At 49.1% G+C, this 25,577-nt stretch overlaps 2 long non-coding RNA genes across 3 annotated transcripts in view; one reads left to right on the forward strand and one right to left on the reverse strand.

Annotated features, from left to right (window-relative positions):
- The first annotated feature begins 1,082 nt into the window (after positions 1-1,082).
- LOC119979569 lies at positions 1,083-20,428 on the forward strand. Its single transcript, XR_005463753.1, has 3 exons — positions 1,083-1,152; positions 17,107-17,110; positions 20,418-20,428. It is a non-coding gene; the product is annotated as an uncharacterized LOC119979569 (long non-coding RNA).
- Positions 1,587-25,577, reverse strand: part of LOC119979570 — a 65,676-nt gene continuing 41,685 nt past the window's right edge. For both annotated transcript variants that reach the window (XR_005463755.1, XR_005463754.1), the window contains one exon: positions 1,587-3,465. This is a non-coding gene — a long non-coding RNA (uncharacterized LOC119979570). The remainder of the gene's footprint in view (positions 3,466-25,577) is intronic.

The following is a 25,577-nucleotide window of genomic DNA, read 5'->3' on the forward strand; positions in this document are numbered from 1 at the left end:
TACAATTCATGGGTGTTATTCATTATGCACTTTCAAGAATTGGATAATATCGAACATTAGTGGGGGAGTTGGGGGGGAGGGGGACTGTATGTGTTAATGGTGACTATGGGTGATTCCTGATTCCTTTTGTCATTTGTTTATGTTAATATGCGGGCAGCTGTTTGGGGGTTGGTATGGATGGGATTGTTGTTGATATGGGGATTGACATTATATTCATTACTGCTTATTGTTTATTGTTGGTGTGTGCAAATCTAGGAGAAAATGTGAAAAAGGAAAATAAAAATATATTTTTTAAAATTCTCTACATAATTTGGTTCTAGTTTACAGTCTCTAAATCAAATGTCTTCTGGAAGTACAGTTAATAGTATCCATGACATTCCCTCTTGTCCACTACTTTAGCTCTTCAAAAAATCTGATTCATCAGACTTGACCTACCCTTACATTTAGAAGCCTAATCCATGGATTGAGCATTCTGTCACTGAACCATTGTTTCAACAGATTAATGAAGAAGTTATCTCTTCAAGCACAGCTGTGTCCTCTGGTTCTACAGTTCTGGATAAGGGTAAAACAACTTGTCTTCGTTTCGTCCCCTTAAATCCTGAGAACAGCAATTATTGTGCTTTGCAATCTCCTCATTTCTAATGGAACATGCTCAATTTACATGATTATTCTTCAGAATCCAAACCCACCACCCCAAAAAACCAATTCAAATTCAAATTGAATCCGCAACTGAGACATAATCTCCATATATCTGGGCCTGATCCAGGACTCAGCATCAGGAGCGGGCCAGTTAGATAGCAAACTGATTCATGCCTGCCCAAATCTTGATTTTGACCTTTCCCACTATTTAACCAACGCACCCAGATAATTTGTCACTGGTATTTCTTTTTTTAAATAAATTTAGAGTGCCCAATTCATTTTTTCCAATTAAGGGGCAATTTAGCATGACCAATCCACCTACCCTGCATATCTTTTTGGGTTGTGGGGCGAGTTTGAAACTCCATTGGAGATGGGATGTGCTGAGACCACAAATCTGTGCCTTCTCGAGATTGTAGTGCTATGCATCACTATATAGAAACCTCACCCGGCCCGGACACGGAAAGGATTGACAAATTGATAGCTCTTTCTCGATTCTGTGGGTGGTGGTGCATGGTAGTTCTTAGTTGGTGGAGCGATTTGTCTGGTTAATTCCGATAACAAACGAGACTTCCACATGCTAAAGACCCGCCGAGCAGCTTCCGGAAAACCAAAGTCTTTGGGTTCCGGGGGGAGTATGGTTGCAAAGCTGAAACTTAAAGGAATTGACGGAAGGGCACCACCAGGAGTGGAGCCTGCGGCTTAATTTGACCCATCACTGTCTACACACAAGGGATTAATGTAAATACACTACAACTAAGTAACCACTAGAGGGAGCACCAGACATATATATATATATATGACAAACAGGAAGTCAGGACACTCTTCACAGGAATGGCAGCTGGTGAGCAGGACACAGACAGGCAGCTCAGATGTAACATAGTATAAGGGCTGGAGAGAGAACAAACTCATACAAATAAAGCATCTACTTCAACTGTAAGACTACGAGCTTTATTCAGACACAAGGAATAATACACAGATCAGGCATTTTCAAAGTGGGGGTCACGACCCTCAGGTAGGTAGCGTGTGGGTGTCGGAGGATTTGTGGAGCCAGCCATCGCGGAGGTTCCCTATCGCGGGAATTCACATGCAACAGCTGCAGCAGCCGGCTTTAACAAGGCCGGCTGCGAGCGGCTTTACAAATGGCAGCTGTAAACAGCTAAAAAAATGCTGGCGTGCCCCCTCATCAGTGCGCATGATGTAGCCTGGGTGTTTTGGGACCTACACCGGGGTCAAAGTGCGATCGCGGCATGCCGGCGGCTGACTGCGTGGTGAGCACCGATGAACAAGGCTATGACCTCGATCTGTTTTGCATCCCTTAACATGACTCAACTGATCTGGAAAGAGTATGTTCCTCATGGTTTAATCATGGACAGAACTGAACGTTTGGCAAGTGATACAATGAAAGCCATGGGAAATCATCACATCGGCGCCCTCTGTGTACTCAAGGGTGGCTATAAGTTTTTGCTGATCTTTTAGACTACATTCAAGCATTGAATCGAAACAGTGACCAGCCAATTCCAGTGACGGTGGACTTCATCCGCTTGATGAGTTACTGTAATGATCAGTCAACAGGGGGGCTACTCAGAGTTTACAAACTGAGGTACGAAATCCATGTTTTCCTCCTTGAGAAATTGTCCTCTCTGCCTGATTTGTTTGCTGATGGAACTTGGACACTATGTCTTACCTCTCCTTCTGTGAACCTGATTGGAGTGAGATTGTGAGGACCAAGCAGGCTCACCTCTCACATTAAAGGTAAGAGAAAATGGTGTGTCCCAAAGATTGGTTGGTTGGTAAAAATGGGTCCCTGGAAAAAAAGTTTGAAAAACACTGCTCCAGATCACGAGTGCCATCGGGTCTGAGCATGACCGACTTGTGTTGAGATTGCAATAAGCTCCTCCTCAGCACTTCACAGGACATTCAAATCTAAAGCATTCCTGCATTTAACCTTCTTGATGTTGGGGGGACTTGAAATGGACTTGCCAAAATATTAAAAGAAAAGTAAAATGCTGCCCAGAATATTTGCAGAATCTTAATGATTGAAAATCAAAAAGAGCCGCATGTACCAGGAACTATAGCATAGTAACTATAAACAAGTTATACCTCTTCCGCCATTTTGCTATATAAATTCAAGTTGTTATTCTGGTTACAAAAGTTTAAAAAGCTTTGCCGTTTCACTGCAGTTACAAAGTCCAATCCACTCAGGATGCATTTCTGGTGGACCTGGAAGGTTTCACTACTGAGCTACAATACTGTTAACTGTTAATTCTAGCTGCCATATCCTCTCCTTTTACGATGCCAAGTAGCTGACACATTTTGCTTCATCGACTGCTGCTTCAAGTTTACTGCAATGTGTTTTTTAGTTGCAGTGTGAGTTTACCATAAATATACAGGAGGAGGGGAGGGTGGGGGGTGGGGGGGAACAATCAGTAGCAATGGTTTGGTGTGTAAGCTTTCTCACAGGAGCACATCAGTGTAACTGGGGCAGCTGCACTAATCTACTCTTATTATCCGCATACTGAGTCCAGATTACAGCTTAGGATCTTTGTATAAATAAACGATAAAGGTCAGAGGTTATATTCTATCTGAGTATGTTATTCAAGTATTTTCAAATCTTTTATGTTATCATTTGCTTTTTCTGGTACAAATGTAAAATATATGGTCATAACCAAATATAATCTTCAGTCTTATACCAGGGCGTTATGTATAAAGAATTCTCTTCTGTGATTGACGTCATTAGTGTCCCAATAACAGCTAAATCCTTTATTTTCCCCAAATCGCTCTTACATGTGGTGCCCTCTTTCCAGCTCCTCTTGATCCGGGATTTACCTACAAATTAAAAAAAATAAACACATCAGGATTCGGTAATCTCTTTACCGTTTAGATTTGAGTGCTAAGAGATTCCAATATCATTTAGGAGTTTTTTTGTGTGTTTTGAACACAGCCTGGTGCATTCAGGGATTTAGCTGGGTTGCTTGTTTGCCTGACCACACTTTGCTGAAATGGATGTGACACAGTTGACTGAACACTCCTACGCACATTATCACCTTCCAGGTTTTAGGATCTAGTTGTGTGTAAATTGGCTGCCATGTTTCCTGCACGACAACAGCCACTACATTTTAAACATACTTCATAGACTGTAAAGTGTTTTAAGGTGTCCTGAAGTTGTGAAAGGTGCTATCTCAATACAAGTCTTCCTTTCTTAATTTTCAATAATTGATGAATACACCAATTTTTCAAAGTTCCCATCCCACTGGGAATCAAGATGGTCTCAGATAGTTTTCATTTTTCTTGTTTGTTTTACATTTTAATGTGCCATCTGTGGTCCAGTGGGTAGCACACATGCTAAGGGGTTCAATCCCACTCCAGGGGTTTAAGAAAATTATGCAGGCACTCCCAATAAAGGACTAAGGGATTGCTGCACCAGCTCAAGTGCCATCTTTCAGATGAGATGTTTAAATCAACATCCTGTCTGCCCTCTCAGGTGGATATATGTCGATATTTTTGTGGCAGCAAGCTCCTTTAAGGGGCAGGTTCTCAAAAGATCATGTGACCCATTTGGCCAATTGGGCTGGAGCAAAAAGATCTTGGGGCTGAGTGCCAGTCTAGAATCTGGAGTCGAAATCATCGGTAGCATTATTCAAATTCTCCCTACATAGTTATATTGTGAATAATTAGTTCTATAGTTACTCTGCCTGGTGGTTGCCACGCCTTCCAAGTTATTATAATTTTGACACTCCCAGTAACCTGGCAAATTTTATCCCATAATCATCATCATTGAAACAGATTACCTGGTCATTATCAAATTGCTGTTCATGGAAGCTTGCTGTGCACAATTTAGGCTGTGGCACTTCTTTTTTTTTTTTAAATAATTTTTATTGAAAGAGTTTTTCCATACAGACATTTACCCCTACTAATTTTTAAATTATTTACAACACAATCCCTCTAGGCAAATGTCCCTCCCTCGCCCGCCTTCTCGCGCGCACCAGTCCTCCCCCCCCCCCCCCCCCCCCCCCCCAGGCAACCTTAACAAACAAGGCAGCCTTCAGTTTCAGACATGAGCAGCGAGCAGACTTGCCCGCGTTACAGTCGTGCATGTCCCCCCACGACCCTTGCTGCCCCCTCCCTCCCTCCCTCCCCCCCCCCCCCCCCCCCCGGGTTGCTGCTGCCACGACCCCGAACGTCTATCTCTGATCTAAAAAGTCAAGGAAAGGTTGCCACCGCCTGGCGAATCCCTGTACCGACCCTCTCAGGGCAAATTTGATCCTTTCTAGCTGAATATAGCTAGCCATATCGTTAATCCAAGTTTCAACGCTTGGAGGCCTCGCGTCCTTCCATTGAATTAATATCCTTCGCCGAGCCACTAGGGACGGCACTTCTTTAATCATGCAATCATACAAGTGACTTCATTTCAAATGCGTATGATTGGCTGTAACATCCTGATGACCTGAAATGTGCTAGTCAAATGGAATTCTTTCTTTGAGGGACATTAGTGTTGGAAATGGAATTCTTCCCACTTTGAGCATTCTGTACCATTATTCACCACTTGCAGATATATAACCCAGTGTGGGTTCACAATTTCACAAGGGGAAAAAGCAGCATTGTCAGTTTAGTGTGAATCATCCCTTCAGGACACATCTGTATTGTATCCGGGGTACTTACCTGAAGCTGTTTGAATTATTTTCATGCATTCGGTCTAATTGTACACTCGTGGGAGCTCAGTAATGAGTGTTTAATAGAAGGCAGCCACAGCATGGTTAGATGTAAAATAAAGCCTCCGACACTCTACACCAAAAATGTGCTGTAGCCTCAAAAGTGTAACCTGTAATGCAGCTATGTGACACATTGCCACATCACTTCAAGTTTCCGTTGAGTGAGATTGCCAATTAGTTCCAGTTTTACCCACGAGGCATTAGGCTCAGACCCGCTTGTTTCCATTATTTGCAGTCTGCACACCTTGATGGCTGCTGCTGTTACTGCAGCTTCATTGTTATGTGAACGAATGCATTAATTAAAAAAATATATATTTTTATTCTCCTTTTTCACATTTTCTCCCACTAACAATAAACAATAATCAGTAACAAATATGTCAGTCCCCATATCAGTAACAACGATCCCATCCTCCCACCAAACCCAAACATTAGCCCGCATGTTCACATAAAGAAATGACAAAAAGGAATCAGGAATCACCCATAGTCAACATGAACACACACAGCCCCCCCCCCCCCCCCAAACTAATGTTTAATGTTATCCAGTTCTTGAAAGTGCATAATGAATAATGCCCATGAATTGTAGAACCTCTCCATCATTCCACTCAGTTCAAACGTAACCTTCTCAAGAGTCAAGAATTCCAACAGGTCCCTCTGCCACGCCAGGGCACAGGGTGGAGAGGTTGCTCTCCAGACCATCAGGATCCATCCGCCTTCGGGCGATCAACAAGGCGAAGGCGATAATATCTGCCTCCGCACCCGTTTCCAACCCTTGCTGGTCCGACACACCGAATATGCCCAGGTCCAGTTTCACGTGCACCATTTTAGAAATTACCCGAAAAACCTCCTTCCAGTAATCCTCTAGCTTTGGGCAGGACCAAAACATATGAACGTGATTAGCAGGGCCCTCCCCGCAACGTTCACACACATCTTCCACTCCTTCAAAGAATCGGCTCATCCTCGCCCTCGTGAGGTATACCACCTTCAGCTGAATCAGTCCCAACCTCGAGGTGGAGGCGTTCACCCTCCGGAGCACCTCAGACCAGAACCCCACCTCCATACCCTCTCCCACTTCCCAGGGCTTCACAGTGCCAGGGTCCCAACTTCTATTCCCCGCTGGATCACTGTCTGTGCGGAGTTTGCACGTTCTCCCCGTGTCTGCATGGGTTTCCTTTGGGTGCTCCGGTTTCCTCCCACAGTCCAAAGACATGCAGGTTAGGTGGATTGGCCATGATAAATTGCCCTGAGTGACCAAAAAGGTTAGGAGAGGTTATTGGGTTACGGGAATAGGGTGGAAGTGAGGACTTAAGTGGGTCGGAGCAGACTCGATGAGCCGAATGGCCTCCTTCTGCACTGTATGTTCTACGTTCTATGTTAAGCTCGCTTTGATCCCTTCCAATGGTGCCTTCTTCTCTTCCAAAATAGCTTTGTAAACCGCCGACACTACCCCCTACTCCAGTCCCCCTGTCGTCAGCACCTCCTCTAGCAATGTGGAGGCCGGCTCCACCCGGAAGCGCTGAAATGAAAAAAAATGAAAATCGCTTATTGTCACGAGTAGGCTTCAATGAAGTTATTTTGAAAAGCCCCTAGTCACCACATTCTGCCGCCTGTCCAGGGAGGCTGGTATGGGAATCAAACCGTGCTGCTGGCCTGCTTTAAAAGCCAGCGATTTAGCCCAGTGAGCTAAACCAGCCCCTGAATCTCCTTTCTGGCAAAATCTCAAACCTGCAGGTGTCTAAACACTTCCACCTGCTCCAGCCCATATTTAGCTTCCAGCTCCTTCAATCCTGCAAACCGACTCCTCAGAAACAAATCTTTTAGTGTCTTAATCCCCTTCTCCTCCCATTTCTGAAAATTTCCATCCCATTTCCCTGGCCCAAATCTGTGGTTCCCTCGAATCGGTCTTTCCCTTGACGCTGCACCCAACCCAAAGTGTTGGCGAAACTGCCTCCAAATTCTCAATGAAGCTATTATTACCGGACTCCCTGAGTATTTCCCCGGGGCTATAGGGAGCGGCGCTGTTGTTAATGCTTTCAATCCCGACCCCCCTCTCTCCTTCATTCTGACCCTCTGGGAATCAACCCCTCTGACCCAGCTCCGCACCTTCTCCACATTCGCCGCCCAGTAGTAATACATCAGGTTCGGAAGACCCAAACCCCCTGCCTGCCTTCCCCTCTGTAGCAGCACCTTTCTAACTCTGGCCACCTTCCCTCCCCATATGAATGAAGTAATCATTCCCTCAATCTCTCCGAAAAAAGCCTTTGGCAGGAAAATCAGCAGGCATTGGAAAATAAACAGAAATCGCGGCAACACGTTCATTTTAACCACCTGTACCTGACCCGCCAGTGACAGAGGGAGACCATCCCACCTTGCCAGATCAGCTTTCACTCTCCTCACCAAACTAGAAATGTTGTACCTGCGGAGCTTCCCCACTCCCGGGCAACCTGCACCCCCAGGTACCTAAAGTGAGCCCCTGACCTACGGAATGGCAGCCCCGACCCCCGCCCCCATCCGAGACACCACAAAATACTCACTCTTGTCTCGATTTAGTTTGTACCCTGAGAAAGACCCAAACACCCGAAGCAGCTCCAATATTCCCCCTATCGACATACTCGGTTCCGACATGTATAACAGCAAGTCATCCGCATATAAGGACATCCTATGCTCTATCAGTGCACTATTCCTTTCCATACCCCCGAACATCTTAATGCAATGGCCAATGGCTCAATCGCAAGTGCAAACTGCAGGGGGGGGGGAACATAGGACATCCCTGCCTAGTCCCACGGTGGAGAGAAAAGTATCTTGAGCTGATGTTTTTTGTGCAGACACTCGCCCTCGGCTCCTTATATAGTAACTTTACCCAGTTCACACATCTAGGTCCAATTCCAAACCGCTCCAGAACTGCCATCAAGTACCCCCCATTCTACCCGATCAAACGCCTTCTCAGCGTCCAATGCAACAACCACCTCTGTTTCCTTCCCCTCCACCGGTGCCAGAACCACGTTCAATACTTTTCTAACGTTTGAAAAGAGCTGCCTCCCTCTCACGAACCCCGTGCGATCTTCACCTATCGCCTTCAGGAGTCACTCCTCTAGCTTACCCGCCAGTACCTTCGCCAGTACTTTTGCATCCACATTCAGAAGTGATATAGGCCTATACAACCCACACTCCGTCGGGTCCTTATCATTTTTTAGCAACAGGGAAATCGATACCTACTCCAAGGTTTGTGGCAACATCCCCTGCCCTATCGCCACTTCAAACATCCCCACCATCAGGGGTGCCAGCTTATCCTTGAATTTTTAAATAATATTCCACTGGAAACTCATCTGGCCCTGCCACCTTCCCCGACTGCATCCTCCCAATCGCATCTTTTATCGCCTGCTCCACTATCACTCCCTCCAATGTAGCCCTGTTCCCCTCCCCTAACCTCGGGTACTCCAACCTAGAAATTCCTGCATCTCCCGGTCTCCCCCAGGTGGCTCCGACCTGTACAACCTCTCATAAAATTCCTCAAAGACTTTGTTAATCAGATCCAGAGCCACCACCAACTTCCCTGCCCTGTCCCTCACCTGAACAATTTCCCTTACCGCTGCCTCCCTCCTGCTAACATGCTCTTCTCTCCATGCTCATAAACTGCACCCCTTGCCCGCCTCAGTTGGTGCAGCGCCTTTCTGGTAGATAGTCGATCAATGCTCGCCTGTAGTTCGTTCCTCTTTTCCAACTTCTCTGGGTCCCCATCTTCTGCAGAGCTCCTATCTACCTCCAATATCTCATCTATTACCCTCTGCCGCTCCAACCTCTCCTCTTTGTCCACCCTGGCCTCAAACAAGATCACCTCACCCCTCACCACCGACTTCAGAGTCTCCCAGACAACTACCTTCGACACTTCACCCGTACAGTTGAAACCTACATATTCCTCAATTACCTTTTCAATTTTGTCACAGAACCCTTGGTCCCCCAAAAGTCCCACATCTAATTTCCACCCCGGCCTCTGCGCTAACCCCTTCTCCAGTACCATATCCACCCAATGTGGAGCGTGATCTGATACTGCAATTGTCGAGTATTCCGACCCCTTAACCCCAGCCAGCAAAGCCTTCCCCACCACAAAAAAGTCGATCCGAGCACGGTGGCGCAGTGGTTAGCCCTGTTGCCTCACAGCGCCAAGGTCCCAGGTTCGATCCCGGCTCTGGGTCACTATCCGTGTGGAGTTTGCACATTTTCCCCGTGTTTGCATGGGTTTCGCCCCCACAACCCAAAGATGTTCAGGCTAGGTGAATTGGCCACGCTAAATTGCCACTTAATTGGAAAAATTTAATTGGACACTCTAAATTTATTTAAAAAAAGAAAAAAAAAAGCGAGTATACCTTATGGACTGCTGAGATAAACGAGTACTCCCGCTCCCTTGGGTGCAGAAACTTCCTCGGGTCCACCCCTCCCATTTCCACCATTAGCCCAGCCAACGCCTTCGCCCCCCCCCTGATGGGACCAGCGAGCGCGGCCGTGACCTGTCCAATCTTGGCTCCTGCACCGAGTTCCAGTCCCCCCCCCACTATCAGTTCGTGCGTGTCTAAGTCATGGATGGCCCCAAACCCCTTCTTTGCGAATCCCACATCGTCCCAATAGGGACCGTATACACTTAACAGCGCCACTAACCTCCCCTCCAGCCCCCTGTCACAATCACATATCTACCCCCCTGATCTGCCACCACCCTCTCCATCTGGAAGCGTACTCTTTTGCAGATCATTACTGCTACCCCTCGAGCCCTTCCGTCAAATCCAGTGTGAAACACCTGACTAACCCAGCCCTTTTTAAGTCTCACCTGGTCCTTCACCCTCAAGTGAATCTCCTGCAGCATTGCTACATCGGCTTTCAAACTTTTAAGATGCGCAAGCACCCTTGATCTCTTGACCGGACCTCCTAACCTCCTCACGTTCCACGTGACTATCCTCACTGGGGGTCTCGCACCCCCCCCCCCACCTTTTTATCCACCATCATCATACCAACGGGCCCTGCCCCATGAGCCTGGCCCGCCCCTATCCATTATTAACATCGAACCCCTTTCCCACTCCCAAACGAAAGAATGCATTAATAATTGATCAGAGAAGATGACAAAAAACGTATTTCTTTAATACTATTGCCACTCTATATTTTGTTCCTTTTTGGTGATTTCATCCTAATGAGTGTACAATAATCTTTGTCATCCAATAGAAGAATTGATATGAATTGAAAGGTATAAAATAACTAAATCTTTGATTGAAGTTACCCTCTGTATATCGTGTTTAATCTCTTTCATTTATGGTCATCACACATCACAGGACTAATCGAGCACAATAGTCCTCTAAAATTCCACAGTTAATTTCCTTGGTGTCAGTTTCACCCCATTTCTACCACAGGGTGGGTCTGAAATACCAGAACAATGGTACATACAAGAGATTTGCACCAGATTTGATTAATATGAAGTTATGCTCTTCATATTTTGGATGTGGACCAACACTAAAGTATTTACGAGGAGTTACTATAGTTCTAATCCTTAAAAGTTAACATTGCAGAAGGAGGCCATTTGCCTATCATTTTGCAGACTTTTGTTGATGCAATATAAATGAATCATACTATCCTGCCCTCTCCGCATTGCCTAGTAACTCCCTCTGGTCACTCTACCCTAAGAAGATGCAGCCTGTTTCCAATTCAACTGCATCTTATAGCAAAGCACACCATTTCTCGAGAAATCCTGTTACTTGATTTGAATGAGAATCATGCATTTTCTATGCCCAAGGGATTAGTTGAAAATCCAGGCCCATTGTGTTTGTTTAAATAATTTTTATTGTCACAAGTAGGCTTACATTGCAATGAAGTTACTATGAAAAGCTTCTAGTCGCCACATTCTGGTGCCTGTTCGGGTACACAGAGGGAGAATTCAGAATGTCCAAATTACCTAACAGCACATCTTTCGGGACTAGTGGGAGGAAACCGGAGCACCCGGAGGAAACCCACGCAGACACGGAGAGAACATGCAGACTCCACACAGACTGTGACCCAAGCGGGAATCAAACCTGGGACCCTGGCGCTGTGATGCCACAATGCTAACCACTGTCCTACCGTGCTGCCCTATTGGGTCTCCTTTGTCTAATTGAGAGCAATATGTGAAAGATCCACCATGGAAAGGAGTCAAAGGATAAAAGATTTTATGACACGTGGTATTTTATCAGAGATGCCCTGTACTGATTGATGGTCAATCAGTAAATTAAATTCAGTTTCTGGGATTGTCAGGATATTTTTAGCTTGGTGTGATTTGGTCCTTATTTTCATAAGAATTAAGTTATAAGTTGTAATGTTTTCATGTATTATGTCAATGTGTACACAGTATCTAATGATGCATAAAAATTTTGTGAACTGGCTATTTTTCATAATGGGCGTCTTCATTTATAGATTCATAGATTTAGAATTGTAGAATCCCTACAGTGCAGAAGGAGGCCATTCATCTCATCGAGTTTGCACTGACTCGCCAAAGAGCATCCTACCTAGGCTCACTCCCCCACCCTATCTCTGTAACACCACTTACCTACATATCTTTGGATGCTAAGGGGCAATTGATCCTTGCTAATCCCCTAACCTGCATATCTTTGAACTGTGGGAGGAGCACTGGAAGAAACCGCGCAGACACAGGGAGAAATTGCAAACTCCAAACAGTCACCCAAGGCCAGAGTTGAACCCAGGTCCCTGGTGCTGTGAGGCAGCAGTGCTAACCGTGCAGCCCATGGCACATTAATAGATGTTTACAGCACATAAGGACACCATTCGGCCTATCGTGTCCATACTGGTCAACAAATATCTGACTACACTAATCCCATTTGGCCGATAATCCTGGAGGTTACAGCAGCAAAAGTGAATATCTAAATGCTTGCTAAATGTTGCGATAAGTTTCTTACTCAACTACCCTTTCAGACAGTGAATTCCAGACTTCTTATCACCCTCTTGAGTGCAAAAGCTTCTCCTCTTAGCCTTCTATCTCTTACTGTAAATCTATGCCCCCTGGCGACTGACCCCCTACTAATGGAAAATGTCTTTCTCTTCACCCTATCTATGGCCCTCTTAATCTTATACACCACTATTACATCTCTATCAGGTCCCCTCTCAACCTTTGCTGCTTCAAGGAAAACAGCTCCAATCTCTCCTTATAGGTCAAACCCTCCAACCCAGACAGCATCCTGGTAAACCTTCTCTGCATCCTCACCAGTGCAATCACATCCTTCCTATAATGTGGTAACCAGAATTGCACACAGTACTCCAGTTGTGGTCTAACCACAGTTCCAGCATGATCTCCCTGCTCTAGTATTCTATGGCTCGGCTAATAAAGGCAAGTCTTTTCCAACTTATTTACCTGCCCTGCCACCTTCAGGGATCTGTGAATACACATTCCATTGCAACCGTGCCACACAATATGTCAAAAAATTGGTGACGAGGATGGGGTGTGCCAAAGACACTGGCTGGAATTTCCCAATCCCAACAGAAGTTGGTGTAATGCTGGATGGAGAAATGGGTGAAGGGCAGGGTGGGATGTGGCCGGAGCTGGAAAATCAGTTTCCCGCCAAAGTGAAATGAGTGTGGGCACGTACACTCCTGACTGTCATTGCGGGTCTCCATTCCTGCCAGAGGCAAGCGTAAAACCATTTTACACCCCGTTAATGGATGCAGATGAAGGCCCAACCAGAATTACCCCCATCCAATCATCTGCTTCACCAATGGGGTAACATGATGGTCCAGAACACATCCTGACCAATGCGGCATGGACATGTTGTGTCTCACATGGAAGAAGATGTCGGACTGTTTGCGGAGAGCTATGGATCTTAGAACACCATGTGGAACAGCGGGCCGAGTTGAGCATCAGACACCTGGATGGAGATCCAGGACATGGATCTTCACACTGAAGGCAATTTCAGGACATGGATCTACACAATGCAGGAGATTCCAGGATGTGGATCTTCACACTTCAGGAGATTCCAGGATGCCGATCTTCACACTTCAGGAGATTCCTGGATGTGGATCTTCACACTGCAGGCGATTTCAGGACGTGGATCTTCACAGTTTAGGAGATTCCTGGATTTGGATCTTCACGCTGCAGGAGATTCCAGGATGTGGATCTTCACACTGCAGGAGATTCCTAGATGTGGATCTTCATACTGCAGGATATCCAGGATGTGGACCTTCACACTGCGGAGATTCCTAGATGTGGATCTTCACACTGCAGAAGATTCCAGGTTCTGGATAGTCACACTGCAGGAGATTCCAGAATGTGGATCTTCACACTGGAGGAGATTCCAGGACCAATTCATCAAAGAGTCGGAGGATAGACTCTTCCACTTCACATGTCACTCTGTTGATGGCCTCTGCCATCTGCCTGGTGTTCCCCGTCTTTCACAGCATCTTGGGCAAGGCCAATTCCAGAGACTTGTTATCAGACTTGGATATCACAGATGCTTCGTCCCAGCAGTCCTTGAATGCCGATTAATTTGACTGGTCCCGCCTCCTCCTGCAGGGTCAATGTCCTGGAAACAGCAAATCCCCATTTCATTAACGAGATGGTCACCGTATTGAATGGCCTTCTTGGATCGAATCGGCTTGCCAACGAGAGATCAGGCGAGCGACGCATAGTGCTCCCTTTAAAAAACGTGAATCTAGCGCAGTGGCTGCTGAGAGGATTGAGAGAGGTGGGTACCCATCTCCCGTGTCGAGGCATGCTGCCCAGGGGCACTGGAGCTGCTGCCCCAGAGCTCGAGGAGGATGGGGAAAGCACTCAAGGAGGAGGGGTTGGTTGAGAGGTATGCTGACACTGGCCGGGTGCCGCCTCTGGGCTGGGAGGGGGGCTCGGGGCTCAGTGCCTGCAGATCCCATGGGTCCCCACATCCATAAATGTGCATAGCCATAACAGGGGCAACTACGGTTGGGGCCACCTATTGTTCCTGGCCGAGGTCTGGGTCTAGGGGCCCCTGCTGTGTCGGGAGGTGGATATGCAGAGCGGGGACCCCCAGCACAACTGGCTTGTTGGATGGCACCTTGTCCAGATGCGGGCCGCGTAAGAGTTAGAGTGGGGGGGGGGGGGGCGGAAGGGGGAGCACGAGGGTGTCAAGTGCGCTGTGGTGGGAGCCCTAGCTGATTGCTGGTCTCTCTCCTTCTCCAATTCCATACAGATACCATGATGGATGGATGGATGGAGCTATTGATCCCACAGCAGCTGCCCTTGTAGCATTGGTGGCAGCCCAGGCAGCAAGGCGGCGGAATAGGTGGCAACAGCGTTGATGCAGGCTCGAGGAGGCAGCCCTTGTGCAGGGGCCCACTCCACACCCAGCAAACTCAGCCATCTAAAGGGAGACCCAGAAGTGGTCACAGCCTAAGGTGAACAGACGTAACGGGGTCGAACAGATGTCGGACAGCATGTGCTGCAGGAGGCTCTGTCTCTACAAGGAGACCGTGCGGCACCTGTGACATTTTCTTGCAGACTTGGCACCACGTGGAGGAGGAGGACACCCCCGGTAGCCGTGAAGGTCACTGTTGCCCTGAATCTTTATGCATCAGGGTCATTCCAGGGCCTGAGCAGGGGTCTTGCGTGGCATTTCCCAAGCCACAGACCACAAATGCATCCATGAAATCACGGATGCCCTGTGTGCTGGGCAGCTGACTATATAACCTTTGACCTGGACCAGGTCTAGTAAGATGCCCGTGCAGCAGGATTCTCTGCTATTGCCGGGATGCACGAGGTCCAGGGGGAAATGGATGGCAGGCATGTTGCCTTGCGTGTACTGGGGCAATAGAGAGCACCCTTCATTAACAGGAAAGGTTTCCACTCCATGAATGTCCAACTTGTGTGTGACCACCAGTTCAAGATCATGCACATATATGTCTGCTTCCGAAGGAGTTTGCATGCTACATCCTGGTCAGTCAGAGATCCCTCGTGTCTTCGAAGGATACCCCAGGATGACTGATTGGCTCTTGGGGAACAAGGGGTACCGACTGAGGTCCTGGCTAATGATGCTAGTACAGAGGCCAGAGACTGATGCGGAGACCCGATATAACGAGGCCCGTGTTGCCACCCATGCTATGATTGAGCGGTGCATCGGACTGCTCAACATGCGGTTCCGATGACTGAAACACTCTGGTGGTGCACTGAAGTACACAATCCGGAGGGCCGCCTGTTTGGTGGTCGTCTGCTGTGACAGGTTGGCGACATGCTGCAGGTGGAGGCACATGCGGCCTCGTCTGAGGAGGATGGGCTGGAGCAGGAGGAGATGGTGGATGAGCCCGGGGAGGACCCGTAGGTGGAGCCCTGTAAGGGAGAACAGGCGCCGATGGCAACAGCAAGGATCTGGCATGTTCAGAGAGCCAGTGAGTCCCTCACCCTCGCACAATTCTCCCTGGTGGAAGGTACCGGGCTGGCCTCCAGCACTCCCTCTTCCTGGACGGTGCCCGTGGGGGCTTGGGGATCGCCATGGGACAGAGGAGCAGCTGGAGTAAGCTCCAGTGGCCTCTGCAACATCCGGCCCGGCGCCTCCCTGATGTCTACGCCATGGTGTTGATGCCCTTAGCAATGTTCCTCAGTGATGAGACATGCTCTGCAGTGGTGAGGCAATATCAACGTCTGGGATATTCTCTGAATGGCCTGAGCGATGTCCACCTGTGTCTGGGACACGTTCCCCAGCGACTGGGTCATGCTGTCAAGGCCCTCAGCCAAAGTCGTCACAGGCTGAGCCACATCTTGGACACCATCACCAATGACACTGACATTGTGTTGCAGGCCTTCCACTGCAGATGCTGCACTAGCAGCTTTGGTCTCGATGCCACACATTGCTGGCACCATCTCCTGCGCACTTAGACTTTGGGACTTCTTCAATCGGCTATGGTGGGATGAGTGTTACTGACATGCGCTCCTGAATGTCACGGCCATGTCCTAGAGCCTGCATCAGCCCCAGGATTACCTTGTCCAGAGGCTTGGCATCTGACTGGGACTCATAAGAGTCCTGAGGTCCAGAAGACCTCCGACTGCTGACTCCCTGGGATGCTCTTGCCTCCACCTGATGTGCATCTGCAACTGTGTGGTGCTCACCAGATAGTGCCCCAGAAGCCTGACTACTATCATCCACCGAGGTCTTTGTCACTGCGCTCTGAGGGTGGGGATGTCAGCCGTCAGATATCAATGGTGGTCTCCTCAGAGCTCTCCTACAAGGTGGTCTCATGGGTGGCAGTGGGGTGGTTGGCTTGTGGGGCCACCCCACTGCCACCAGATCCTGCAGGAGGAAGGAAACGTGGTCAGTGAGAGCAAAGGATCATTTTGTCAGACATGCACGACTCACCTGAGACATGTCACCTGGGTGGGGAGCGAGACAGTGAGTCCTTACCTCCACGGTGCAGGCCAGCCTTGCTGTTAGTGAATGCTCCCCCCTCGGTTGACCCCGCCATTTCCAGAGCCCGTTCCTCATGGGAAGTGAGGACTCTAATGTCTGGCACCCTGCCACCCTTCTGGGCCCTCCCCTGCTCATTATGGGCCAGCTTCTCCTGCAGGAACTGAGAGAGGGCATTGTGATCTACACACCTGGTGCATCAGGGGGGGTGGCAGGTAGCATGTGTCTGCACTGCCGGAGGGCATGGAAGTGTGCACTGGGGAAGAAGTGCAGTGTTGCACCTGGGGGGTGTGCTGCTAGCCGCTGGCTTGTGTGGGGGCGGGGAGGGGGGTGGAAAGTCAGGGTGGTATTGGTGAGACTGGTGCCAAGAGGCCGGTGTCAGTATACCCCTGCAGCCTGTTGGAGGTCGTTGGTCTTTTACCGGCATTGTCCAGTGGTCCTCCCAGTTAGGCTGCCCACACTGACTGCCGCTGCATCCCAAGTGTCATTGGCAACGCTATCTCCCTTGGGGGAAACAGGATGTCCTGTCTCGCGTCCTTAATCCTGGTAAGGTTGACATCCTAGAAGTGTGGTGCTGTTCCCATTGTGGCATGGTTGCGTGCTGTCCGGAATGTGTTCGAGGAGTGCATTTATGTACAGCTCCTCCTCGTTAGTGAGTGCCGCCGAGCGAGTGCCCAGGAGAATTAGCATGCGACACAGCCATTTCCGCCGAGGGGCTCGTGGGGGATCATTTCCTACACTATATGCCATGGTGGTCAGGAGCTCGGCAATGCAGTTGTCTAGGAGCTCCCGGGAAACCTTGCGTGCTGCAGCACTTAGGACTTGTCCCGTTCAATCGCGCCCATCATGTCAGAATTTAGATCCTTTTTATGCATAGTTCAAAACTTGATGGACATCAATTCAATCAAGACGCTAAGTCGTAGTGAACCGATGCTTTAATAGACTAAAAGTGTGCCAACCTGTAGCTCCTCCCGCACTGCAAGTCTGCCCCAGATCAACAGGCTTTATACCTCCTCAGAGGGGCGGAGCCACAGGCGAAGCCAACAGCAGCACCAATAACAACATTCCAACGGCACAACAGCAACAACCAGTAACAGAACAGCAATAACAGTAAGTATATACAACAGTGGAGATAATGGTAGTACTAGAACAGCCTTACGTAGCCATACGTGGCTCACCACATTCATCCCCCATTAAGAAAAAAGTCTGGCGGGGCTGAAGCGGACTCACAAGTTCAGTCTCACAGGAGGATGAATTGTTCGCTGCGAACGGCTCAGCTCCGGCTGCGGCGTGGACACTGGCGTTGGGACCTTCGGCTCCGGGAACACATTGTCCACACAACAGGGTCCCGGAGAGGGTGACGACGCAGAGGCAGGGCTAAAGGACCCTGTGGGAGATGTTGGTGAAGGTGTGGGTGGGGAGGTGGCTGGCAGGTGCGCGGTGATAATCGGTGATACCCGTGGGAGCCAGGTCCCGGAGGGAGACTGTGTCCTGTCGTCCATCGCGGTGGGCCACATACGCGTACTGAGGGTTCGCATAGAGAAGCTGAACCCGCTCGACCAGGGGATCGGCCTTATGACTCCTTGCGTGTTTCCGTAGGAGGACCAGCCCAGGTTTCGTTAACCAGGCTGGGAACGAGACCCCGGAGATCGATATCCTGGGAAAGACAAATAGACAGTTGTGAGGGGTCTCGTTTGTGGCAGTACATAGAAGCGACCGGATGGAGTGGAGCGCGTCAGGGGGACCTCCTGCCAGTGGGAGACTTCTAGACCGTAGGGCCAGAAGGACGGCCTTCCAGACCGTAGCATTCTCCCTCTCCACCTGCCCATTCCCCCGGGGGTTGTAGCTGGTAGTCCTGCTCGAGGCGATGTCCTTACTGAGCAGGTACTGACGCAGCTCATCACTCATAAAGAGGAGCGCCGATCGCTATGTATATAAGCGGGGAAACCAAACAGGGAGAAAATGCTGCGCAGGGCCTTGATGACAGTGGCAGAGGACATATCAGGACAAGGGATTGCAAACGGGAGGCGGGAATACTCATCAACAACGTTGAGAAAGTACACATTATGGTCAGTAGAGGGGAGTGGCCCTTTGAAATCCATGCTGAGGCATTCAAAAGGGCGGGCGGCTTCACCAGGTGAGCCTTGTCCGTCCGATAGAAGTGCGGCTTGTACTCTGCACAGATTTGGCAACCCCTGATCACAGCCCTGACATCCTCAGTGGAGTTGGGCAGGTTGCGAGCCTTGACGAAGTGAAGAAGCCGGGTGACCCCCGGGTGACAGAGGTCGTTGTGGATGGCCCGTAACCTGTCTGTTTGCGGGCTGGCACATGTACCGCGGGACAGGGCATCTGGGGGCTCATTGAGCTTCCCAGGGCGATACAAGATGTCGTAGTTATATATTGGAGAGCTCGATTCTCCACCGCAAAATCTTGTCGTTCTTAATCTTGCCCCGCTGTGTGTTATTAAGCATGAAGGCAACTGACCATTGGTCTGTGAGAAGAATGAATCTCCTGCCAGCCAGGTAATGCCTCCAGTGTCGCACAGCTTCCACAATGGCTTGTGCCTCCTTCTCGATGGAGGAGTGTCGAATCTCCGAGGCATGGAGGGTACGGGCCTTCCTGCCTGGTTGAGGGTAACGGCCAGGGCAAAGTCAGACGCATCGCTCTCCACCTGGAACGGAAGGGATTCATCCACAGTGTGCATCGTGGCCTTGGCAATGTCGGCTATGATGCGGTTGAAAGCCAAGCGGGCCTCAAAATGGTGGACTTAATGAGTGGGCGGGCCGTATCCGCGTAGTTGGGGACCCACTGGGCATAATACGAGAAAACCCCAGGCATCGTTTCAGGGCCTTAGGGCAGTGGGGAAGGGGGAGCTGGAGAAGGGGGCTCATGCGGTCGGGCCCTAGGACACCGTTTTCCACGACATAGCTGAGGATGGCTAGCCGGGTTGAGCGGAAAACGCATTTCTCCTTATTGTAGGTTAAATTAAGGAGTCGGGCGGTGCGGAGGAATTTGTCTAGGTTCGCGTCATGGTCCTGCAGGTCATGGCCGCAGATGATGACATTATCCAAGTACGGGATCGTGGCCCGCAGCCCGTACTGGTCCACCATTCAGACCATTGTTCGTTGGAAGACCGAAACCCCGTTGGTGACGCCAAAGGGGACCCGGAGGAAATGGAAGAGGCAGCCATCTGCCTCAAAGGCAGTGTACTGGCGGGCTTCCGGCCGGATAGGGAGCTGGTGGTACGCGGACTTCAAGTCTACCGTAGAGAAGTCTCGATACTACGCAATCTGATTGACCATGTCAGATATGCGCGGGAGGGGGTACGCATCGAGCTGCGTGTACCGGTTGATCATCTGACTGTAGTCGACTACCATCCGGTTCTTCTCCCCGGTCCTGACGACCACCACTTGCGCTCTCCAGGGGCTGTTACTAGCCTCGATGATCCCTTCCTCCAGGAGCCGCTAAACCTCGGACCTAATGAAGGCCCTGTCCTGAGCACTGTACCGTCTGGGTGCCGACGGGCTTATAGTCTGGGGTGAGGTTCGTGAAGAGCGAGGGAGGGGCAACCTTCAGGGTCGCAAGGCTGCAGATCGTGAGAGGGGGCAGGGGTCCCCTGAATTTTAGAGTTCTGCTTCTGAGGTTGCACTGGAAACCTAAACCGAGCAGGACGGGAGCGCAGAGATAGGAAGGACGTAGAGCTTAAAGTTAGTGTACTAATGTACTCCACGCCTTGTATTGACAAGTTTGCTACGCAATATCCCCTGATCTGCACGGAGTGCGAACCGAAGGCGAGGAATATAGTCTGCGAGACGGGGAGGACCCGGAGGGAGCAGCGCCTTACCATATCCGGGTGGACAAAACTATCTGTGCTCCCTGAGTCGAAGAGACAGGACGCCTCCTGCCCGTTGAGTTTGACGGCCATCATAGAATTTTGCAGATGGTAAGGCCGGGACTGGTCGAGCTGGACCGAGCTCAGGTAATGCGGAGGACTATCTGTGGCAACAGCGTGATCACATGGTGGCGTCGATGATGTCGGACAAGATGGCGGCCCCAACGGGTCGCACGTGGTGGGCCGCGTTAACGACGGCGGCCAAGATGCCGGCCCCCACGGGTCGCATGCGGCAGGAAGCAAAGTACTGTACACACCCCTGTCAGCATCAACGGGGCCGAGGTGGAGATGGTTAGTAGTTTCAAATTCCTAGGGGTGCACATCACCAAAAATCTGTCCTGGTCCACTCACGTCAACGCTATCACCAAGAAAGCACAACAGAGCCTATACTTCCTCAGGAAACTAAGGAAATTCGGCATGTCCACATTAACTCTTACCAACTTTTACAGATGCACTATAGAAAGCATCCTATCAGGCTGCATCACAGCCTGGTATGGCAACTGCTCGGCCCAGGACCGCAAGGAACTTCAGAGAGTCGTGAATATCGTCCAGTCCATCACGCAAACCTGCCTCCCATCCATGGACTCCATCTGCACCTCCCGCTGCCAGGGGAAAGCGGGCAGCATAATCAAGGATCCCTCCCACCCGGCTTACTCACTTTTCCAACTTCTTCCATCGGGCAGGAGATACAGAAGTCTGAGAACATGCACGAGCAGACTCAAAAACAGCTTCTTCCCCACTGTCACCAGATTCCTAAATGACCCTCTTATTGACTGACCTCATTAACACTACACCCTGTATGCTTCAACCGATGCCAATGCTTATGTAGTTACATTGTATATCTTGTGTTGCCCTATTATGTATTCTCATGTATTTTCTAGTATTTTCTTGAATTTTGTTTAATTCCCTTTTCTTCCATGTACTGAATGATCTGTTGAGCTGCTTGCAGAAAAATACTTTTTCACTGTACCTCGGTACAAGTGACAATAAACAAATCCAATCCTATGATGTGTCGGATGGGGGGCGGTCCCGGCAGGCACAATGCCACATTGCGAGGTCTGTGAGCCTCAGGCCGGCCCTGACAGGCTTTTGATTTTGGGGCTTTAGAGCGACTCAGACATACCTTCGCAAAATGACCTTTCTTGCCACACTCATTACACGTAGCGCTGCGTGCTGGGCAGCGCTGCCGGGGATGCGGGCCTTGCCGCAGAAATAATAGCAAGGTCCTCCGGAGCTGGCCGGCAGCCGCGTGGCGCAGGAGTGAGGTACGCCTGGGTTGGGTAATGGCTTCGCCTCTGACGTCCCCAAGGATGCCGCGTGGTCGGAGGGAAGGCTTCGAGGCTCTGGAAAGCCACTTCCAATGAGGTAGCCAGCTTCACTGTCGCATCGAGGTCGAGAGCCCCTTTTTCGAGGAGGCGCTGCCGGATATAGCTGGACCGGACTCCAGGCACATAGGTGTCCCGAATCATTAGCTCCGAATGCTCCAATGCAGAGACCGCCCGGCAGTTACAACTGTGGGCGAGCACCCTCAATTCACGAAAATATTCTGCGAGCGACTCACCCTGGCACTGACGCCGCATGGTCAGGAGGTGTCGAACGAGGACCTCGTTGACCGGCCTCACAAACTGTCCCTCGAGTACGTCTACAGCCTCTGTACACGAGGTGGTGTCCCTGATTAACTGGAAGATCCTGTGGCTCACCCGGGCGTTAAGGAGATGCTGTTTGAGTGCCAGGGAAACCACAGCAGTCGAGGTAGGCCACGAAGCAACTGAGCCAATGCTCAAAGATAGCCGACACTTCAGCGGCCTGTGGGTCCAGTTCGAAGCGTTCCGGTTTGAGGGCAGCATCCATTATCAAAAAAACTTTTAGTCTATTAAATTGATGGACATCAATTCAGTCGAGACGCTGAGTAGTAGTGAACCGATGCTTTAATAGACTAAAAGTGCGCCAACCTGTAGCTCCTCCCACACTGCAAGACTGCCCCAGATCGACAGGCTTTATACCTCCTCAGAGGGGCGGAGCCACAGGCGGAGCCAACAGCAGCACTAATAACAACATTCCAACAGCACAACAGCAACACCAATAACAGAACAGCAATAACAGTAAGTATATACAACAGTGGATTGAATGATAGTACTAGAACAGTAGAACAATAGTGAACATATATACAACAGCCTTACGTAGCCATACGTGGCTCACCACAATACTGTTCGTGATTTCTACCTCAGCTTGCAATAATGTTAGCTCCAAGAATTGTTGAAGAATGATGAAAATTGGAATGATCAAAACACAACAAAATTCTTCCAAAGAAGCTTGATTAGCGATGCACGACTTATTCACTGCAAATGACGCAATTGGAGCAGTGATTAGTCATATCATGAATTTGGTCAGGAGATATGCATAGCATTTGCACTGTGTACATTTGCCAACAGTGAATGCAACTGCACGCAGATAGAAACAAAAGCACTTTGAATCATCTTTAGAATCAAAAGTTTCACCATCCAATACAGTGCAGTGGAAGATTCTTAAAGAAACTGCTGCTCCACGCCCCTGTTTTCTGCTGATAGGCTCATGAATGAAGGAAGGAGAGACTTGCTCCAGACTGGACCAAGCCAGGTGGGTGTAGGAGATACACATTGCTGGGTCAGGATGGGGAAGGACAGACTCGTTCCATGCTGGGCGGACAAAAGAGAAACTTGCTCCATGATGGGCTGGGTCATCCTGAGTGGGTGAAGGAGAGACTCGCTGCTAGGCCAGGTCAGGTGTGAATGACAAGACTCGTTGTCTAGGAGTGTGGGAGAGAAGAATGCGATTGTGTATGGGAGTGTATGGGTGAGGGTGATTTAGTAAGTGGGAAGGGGGGAGTGTGGGGGAAAGAGTGAGGGAGTGTGGGGGAAAGAGTGAGGGAATGTATGTGCATGTATCTGGCTCACTCGCAGTCTTTGAATTCCCACTCACCCTCATCCCCACACACCAAGATACAATCACATCCACTCACATGGTGGGTGAGGGTGAGTGAACATCAAGAGATCAGGAGTGAGCTAGACAAATAGATTATGTCCTTCTCACACTTTATTAATTACTCTTTAATTATCAATTTATTTCTTTGAAGTTGCTTTATTTTTGCTTGGAAAGTTGCTCTTTTTCTTCATACCTCATCTTAATTTTGAAATTCACATTTAAGGTTGTGCCAAATCTTTCTGAAATGTTCTCATCGGCCCTTTGAGTGAGATGAAAATGGAAATGTGGCCCCTCCCAAGTGAAAAGATTGGACAAGCCTGCAATGATGTTTTTTGTTTAAAAAAAGTGCTGTGGTTCTACTGGTCAAAATTAGACATTTGGGTTTCTTTTTAAATATTAACGGTGGTTGATCATAACACTATTCTTGGGCTAAAGTCTAAAATACCGATGATGACAGCATCGAGGATGCAATGGCGAATTGTACACATCTCACAGTAGGAATAGTAGATGATGACTTTCCAATCATTGCAAGTGAAATTGCATTTGAACCTCAGAAAGGATGTACTGAAAAGACTCTATGAACAGATAGCGAATGGATGGACACCACTTGACCAGTGAACAGGTGAGGAAGTGAAACCATTCCACCATCATTTGACTGAGTTATCACGTGAGCAGAGCTGTATAAAGTGACTGCCCAGAGGGGTGGTGCATAGTTCTTGGAGAGGGGATTCTGGTTAAAAAAAACTCCATTCTGACCATACAGGAATAGTCAGTAAGAAATCCATTGCACGAGGTCTTCCTTCCTGGCCCAGTCTAGACAGGGACCTAGAATCATTGGTTGGCAAATCTACCATCTGGCAAAATTGTAGAAATAAGCTGCTGTAAACCTTTTGCCATCATGGTCGAGTTGATGCTTTTGAAGGATTCATGTACACTTTTGTGAAAAGGGAATAGACAATTTCTTGGAGCTAAGTGATGGCCACTCAGTGGATGGAAGCAAAGCACATGGGTCAAAATACCAATGCTGAATGAACAATTAACAAATTATGATCTTTTTTTACTTGACAGGATTTACCAGAGGAACTAGTCGCAGGTAACAGCCCTCGCTCTTATTCTGCTCTGTTCCAAAATTTCAAGAAGCAAAATGATATCAAACATACCCTCCCTCCTCCTCACCATCTGGCATCACATGGAGCAGCTGAAAGATCCGTTTATATCGTGAAAGACGCACTGAAAAAACAAGTGCTGCATGAATGTTGAAACTCCGTATGAAACAGTGGCTAGCTGATTTCCTGTTGAAATATAGAACAAACCCATGTCTGACTACAGTGTGTATTGCCACCAAGCTTTTGGTGAGGAGACATTTAAAGTCGGGCGGCACAGTGGTTCGCACTGCTGCCTCACAGCGCCTGGGCCCGGGTTCAATTCCAACCTCGGGTGACTGTGGGAAAATTGCAGGTTCTCCCTGTGTGTGCATGGATTTCCTCTGGGTGCTCCGGTTTCCTCCCACTGCCCAAAGATGTGCAGGTTAGGAAGGTTAGCCATGTTAAATTGCCCCTTAGTGTCCAAAAATTAGGTAGGGTTACAGGGATAGGGTGGGGAGTGGGCCTATAAAGGTGCTCCTTCAGAGGGTTGGTGCAGACTCCATAGAAAAGAACTATAGAATCTCTACTGTGCAGGAGTAGGCCATTCGGCCCATCATGTCTACACCAGCCTGCTGAAACAGCATGCTACCTAGGCCCACTCCCCCGCCCTATACTCAAAACCCTGTAACCCCATCTAACCTGTGGGAGGAAACCGTAGGACTGGATATTGCAATATCCTGACAATAATACTGAAGACCTAGCCAGACTGTTCCAGTACAGCTACAACGCTGTCACCTGCCAGGCAATGTGGAAAATTGCACAGGTATGCCCTGAAGACAAAAACCAGGACAAATCCAAACCTGCCAATTACCTCCCCATTAGTCTAACCACTGTGCTACCGTGC

This window comes from Scyliorhinus canicula, chromosome 16 (assembly GCF_902713615.1).
Source record: "Scyliorhinus canicula chromosome 16, sScyCan1.1, whole genome shotgun sequence".
NCBI classification, from domain to species: Eukaryota; Metazoa; Chordata; class Chondrichthyes; order Carcharhiniformes; family Scyliorhinidae; genus Scyliorhinus; species Scyliorhinus canicula.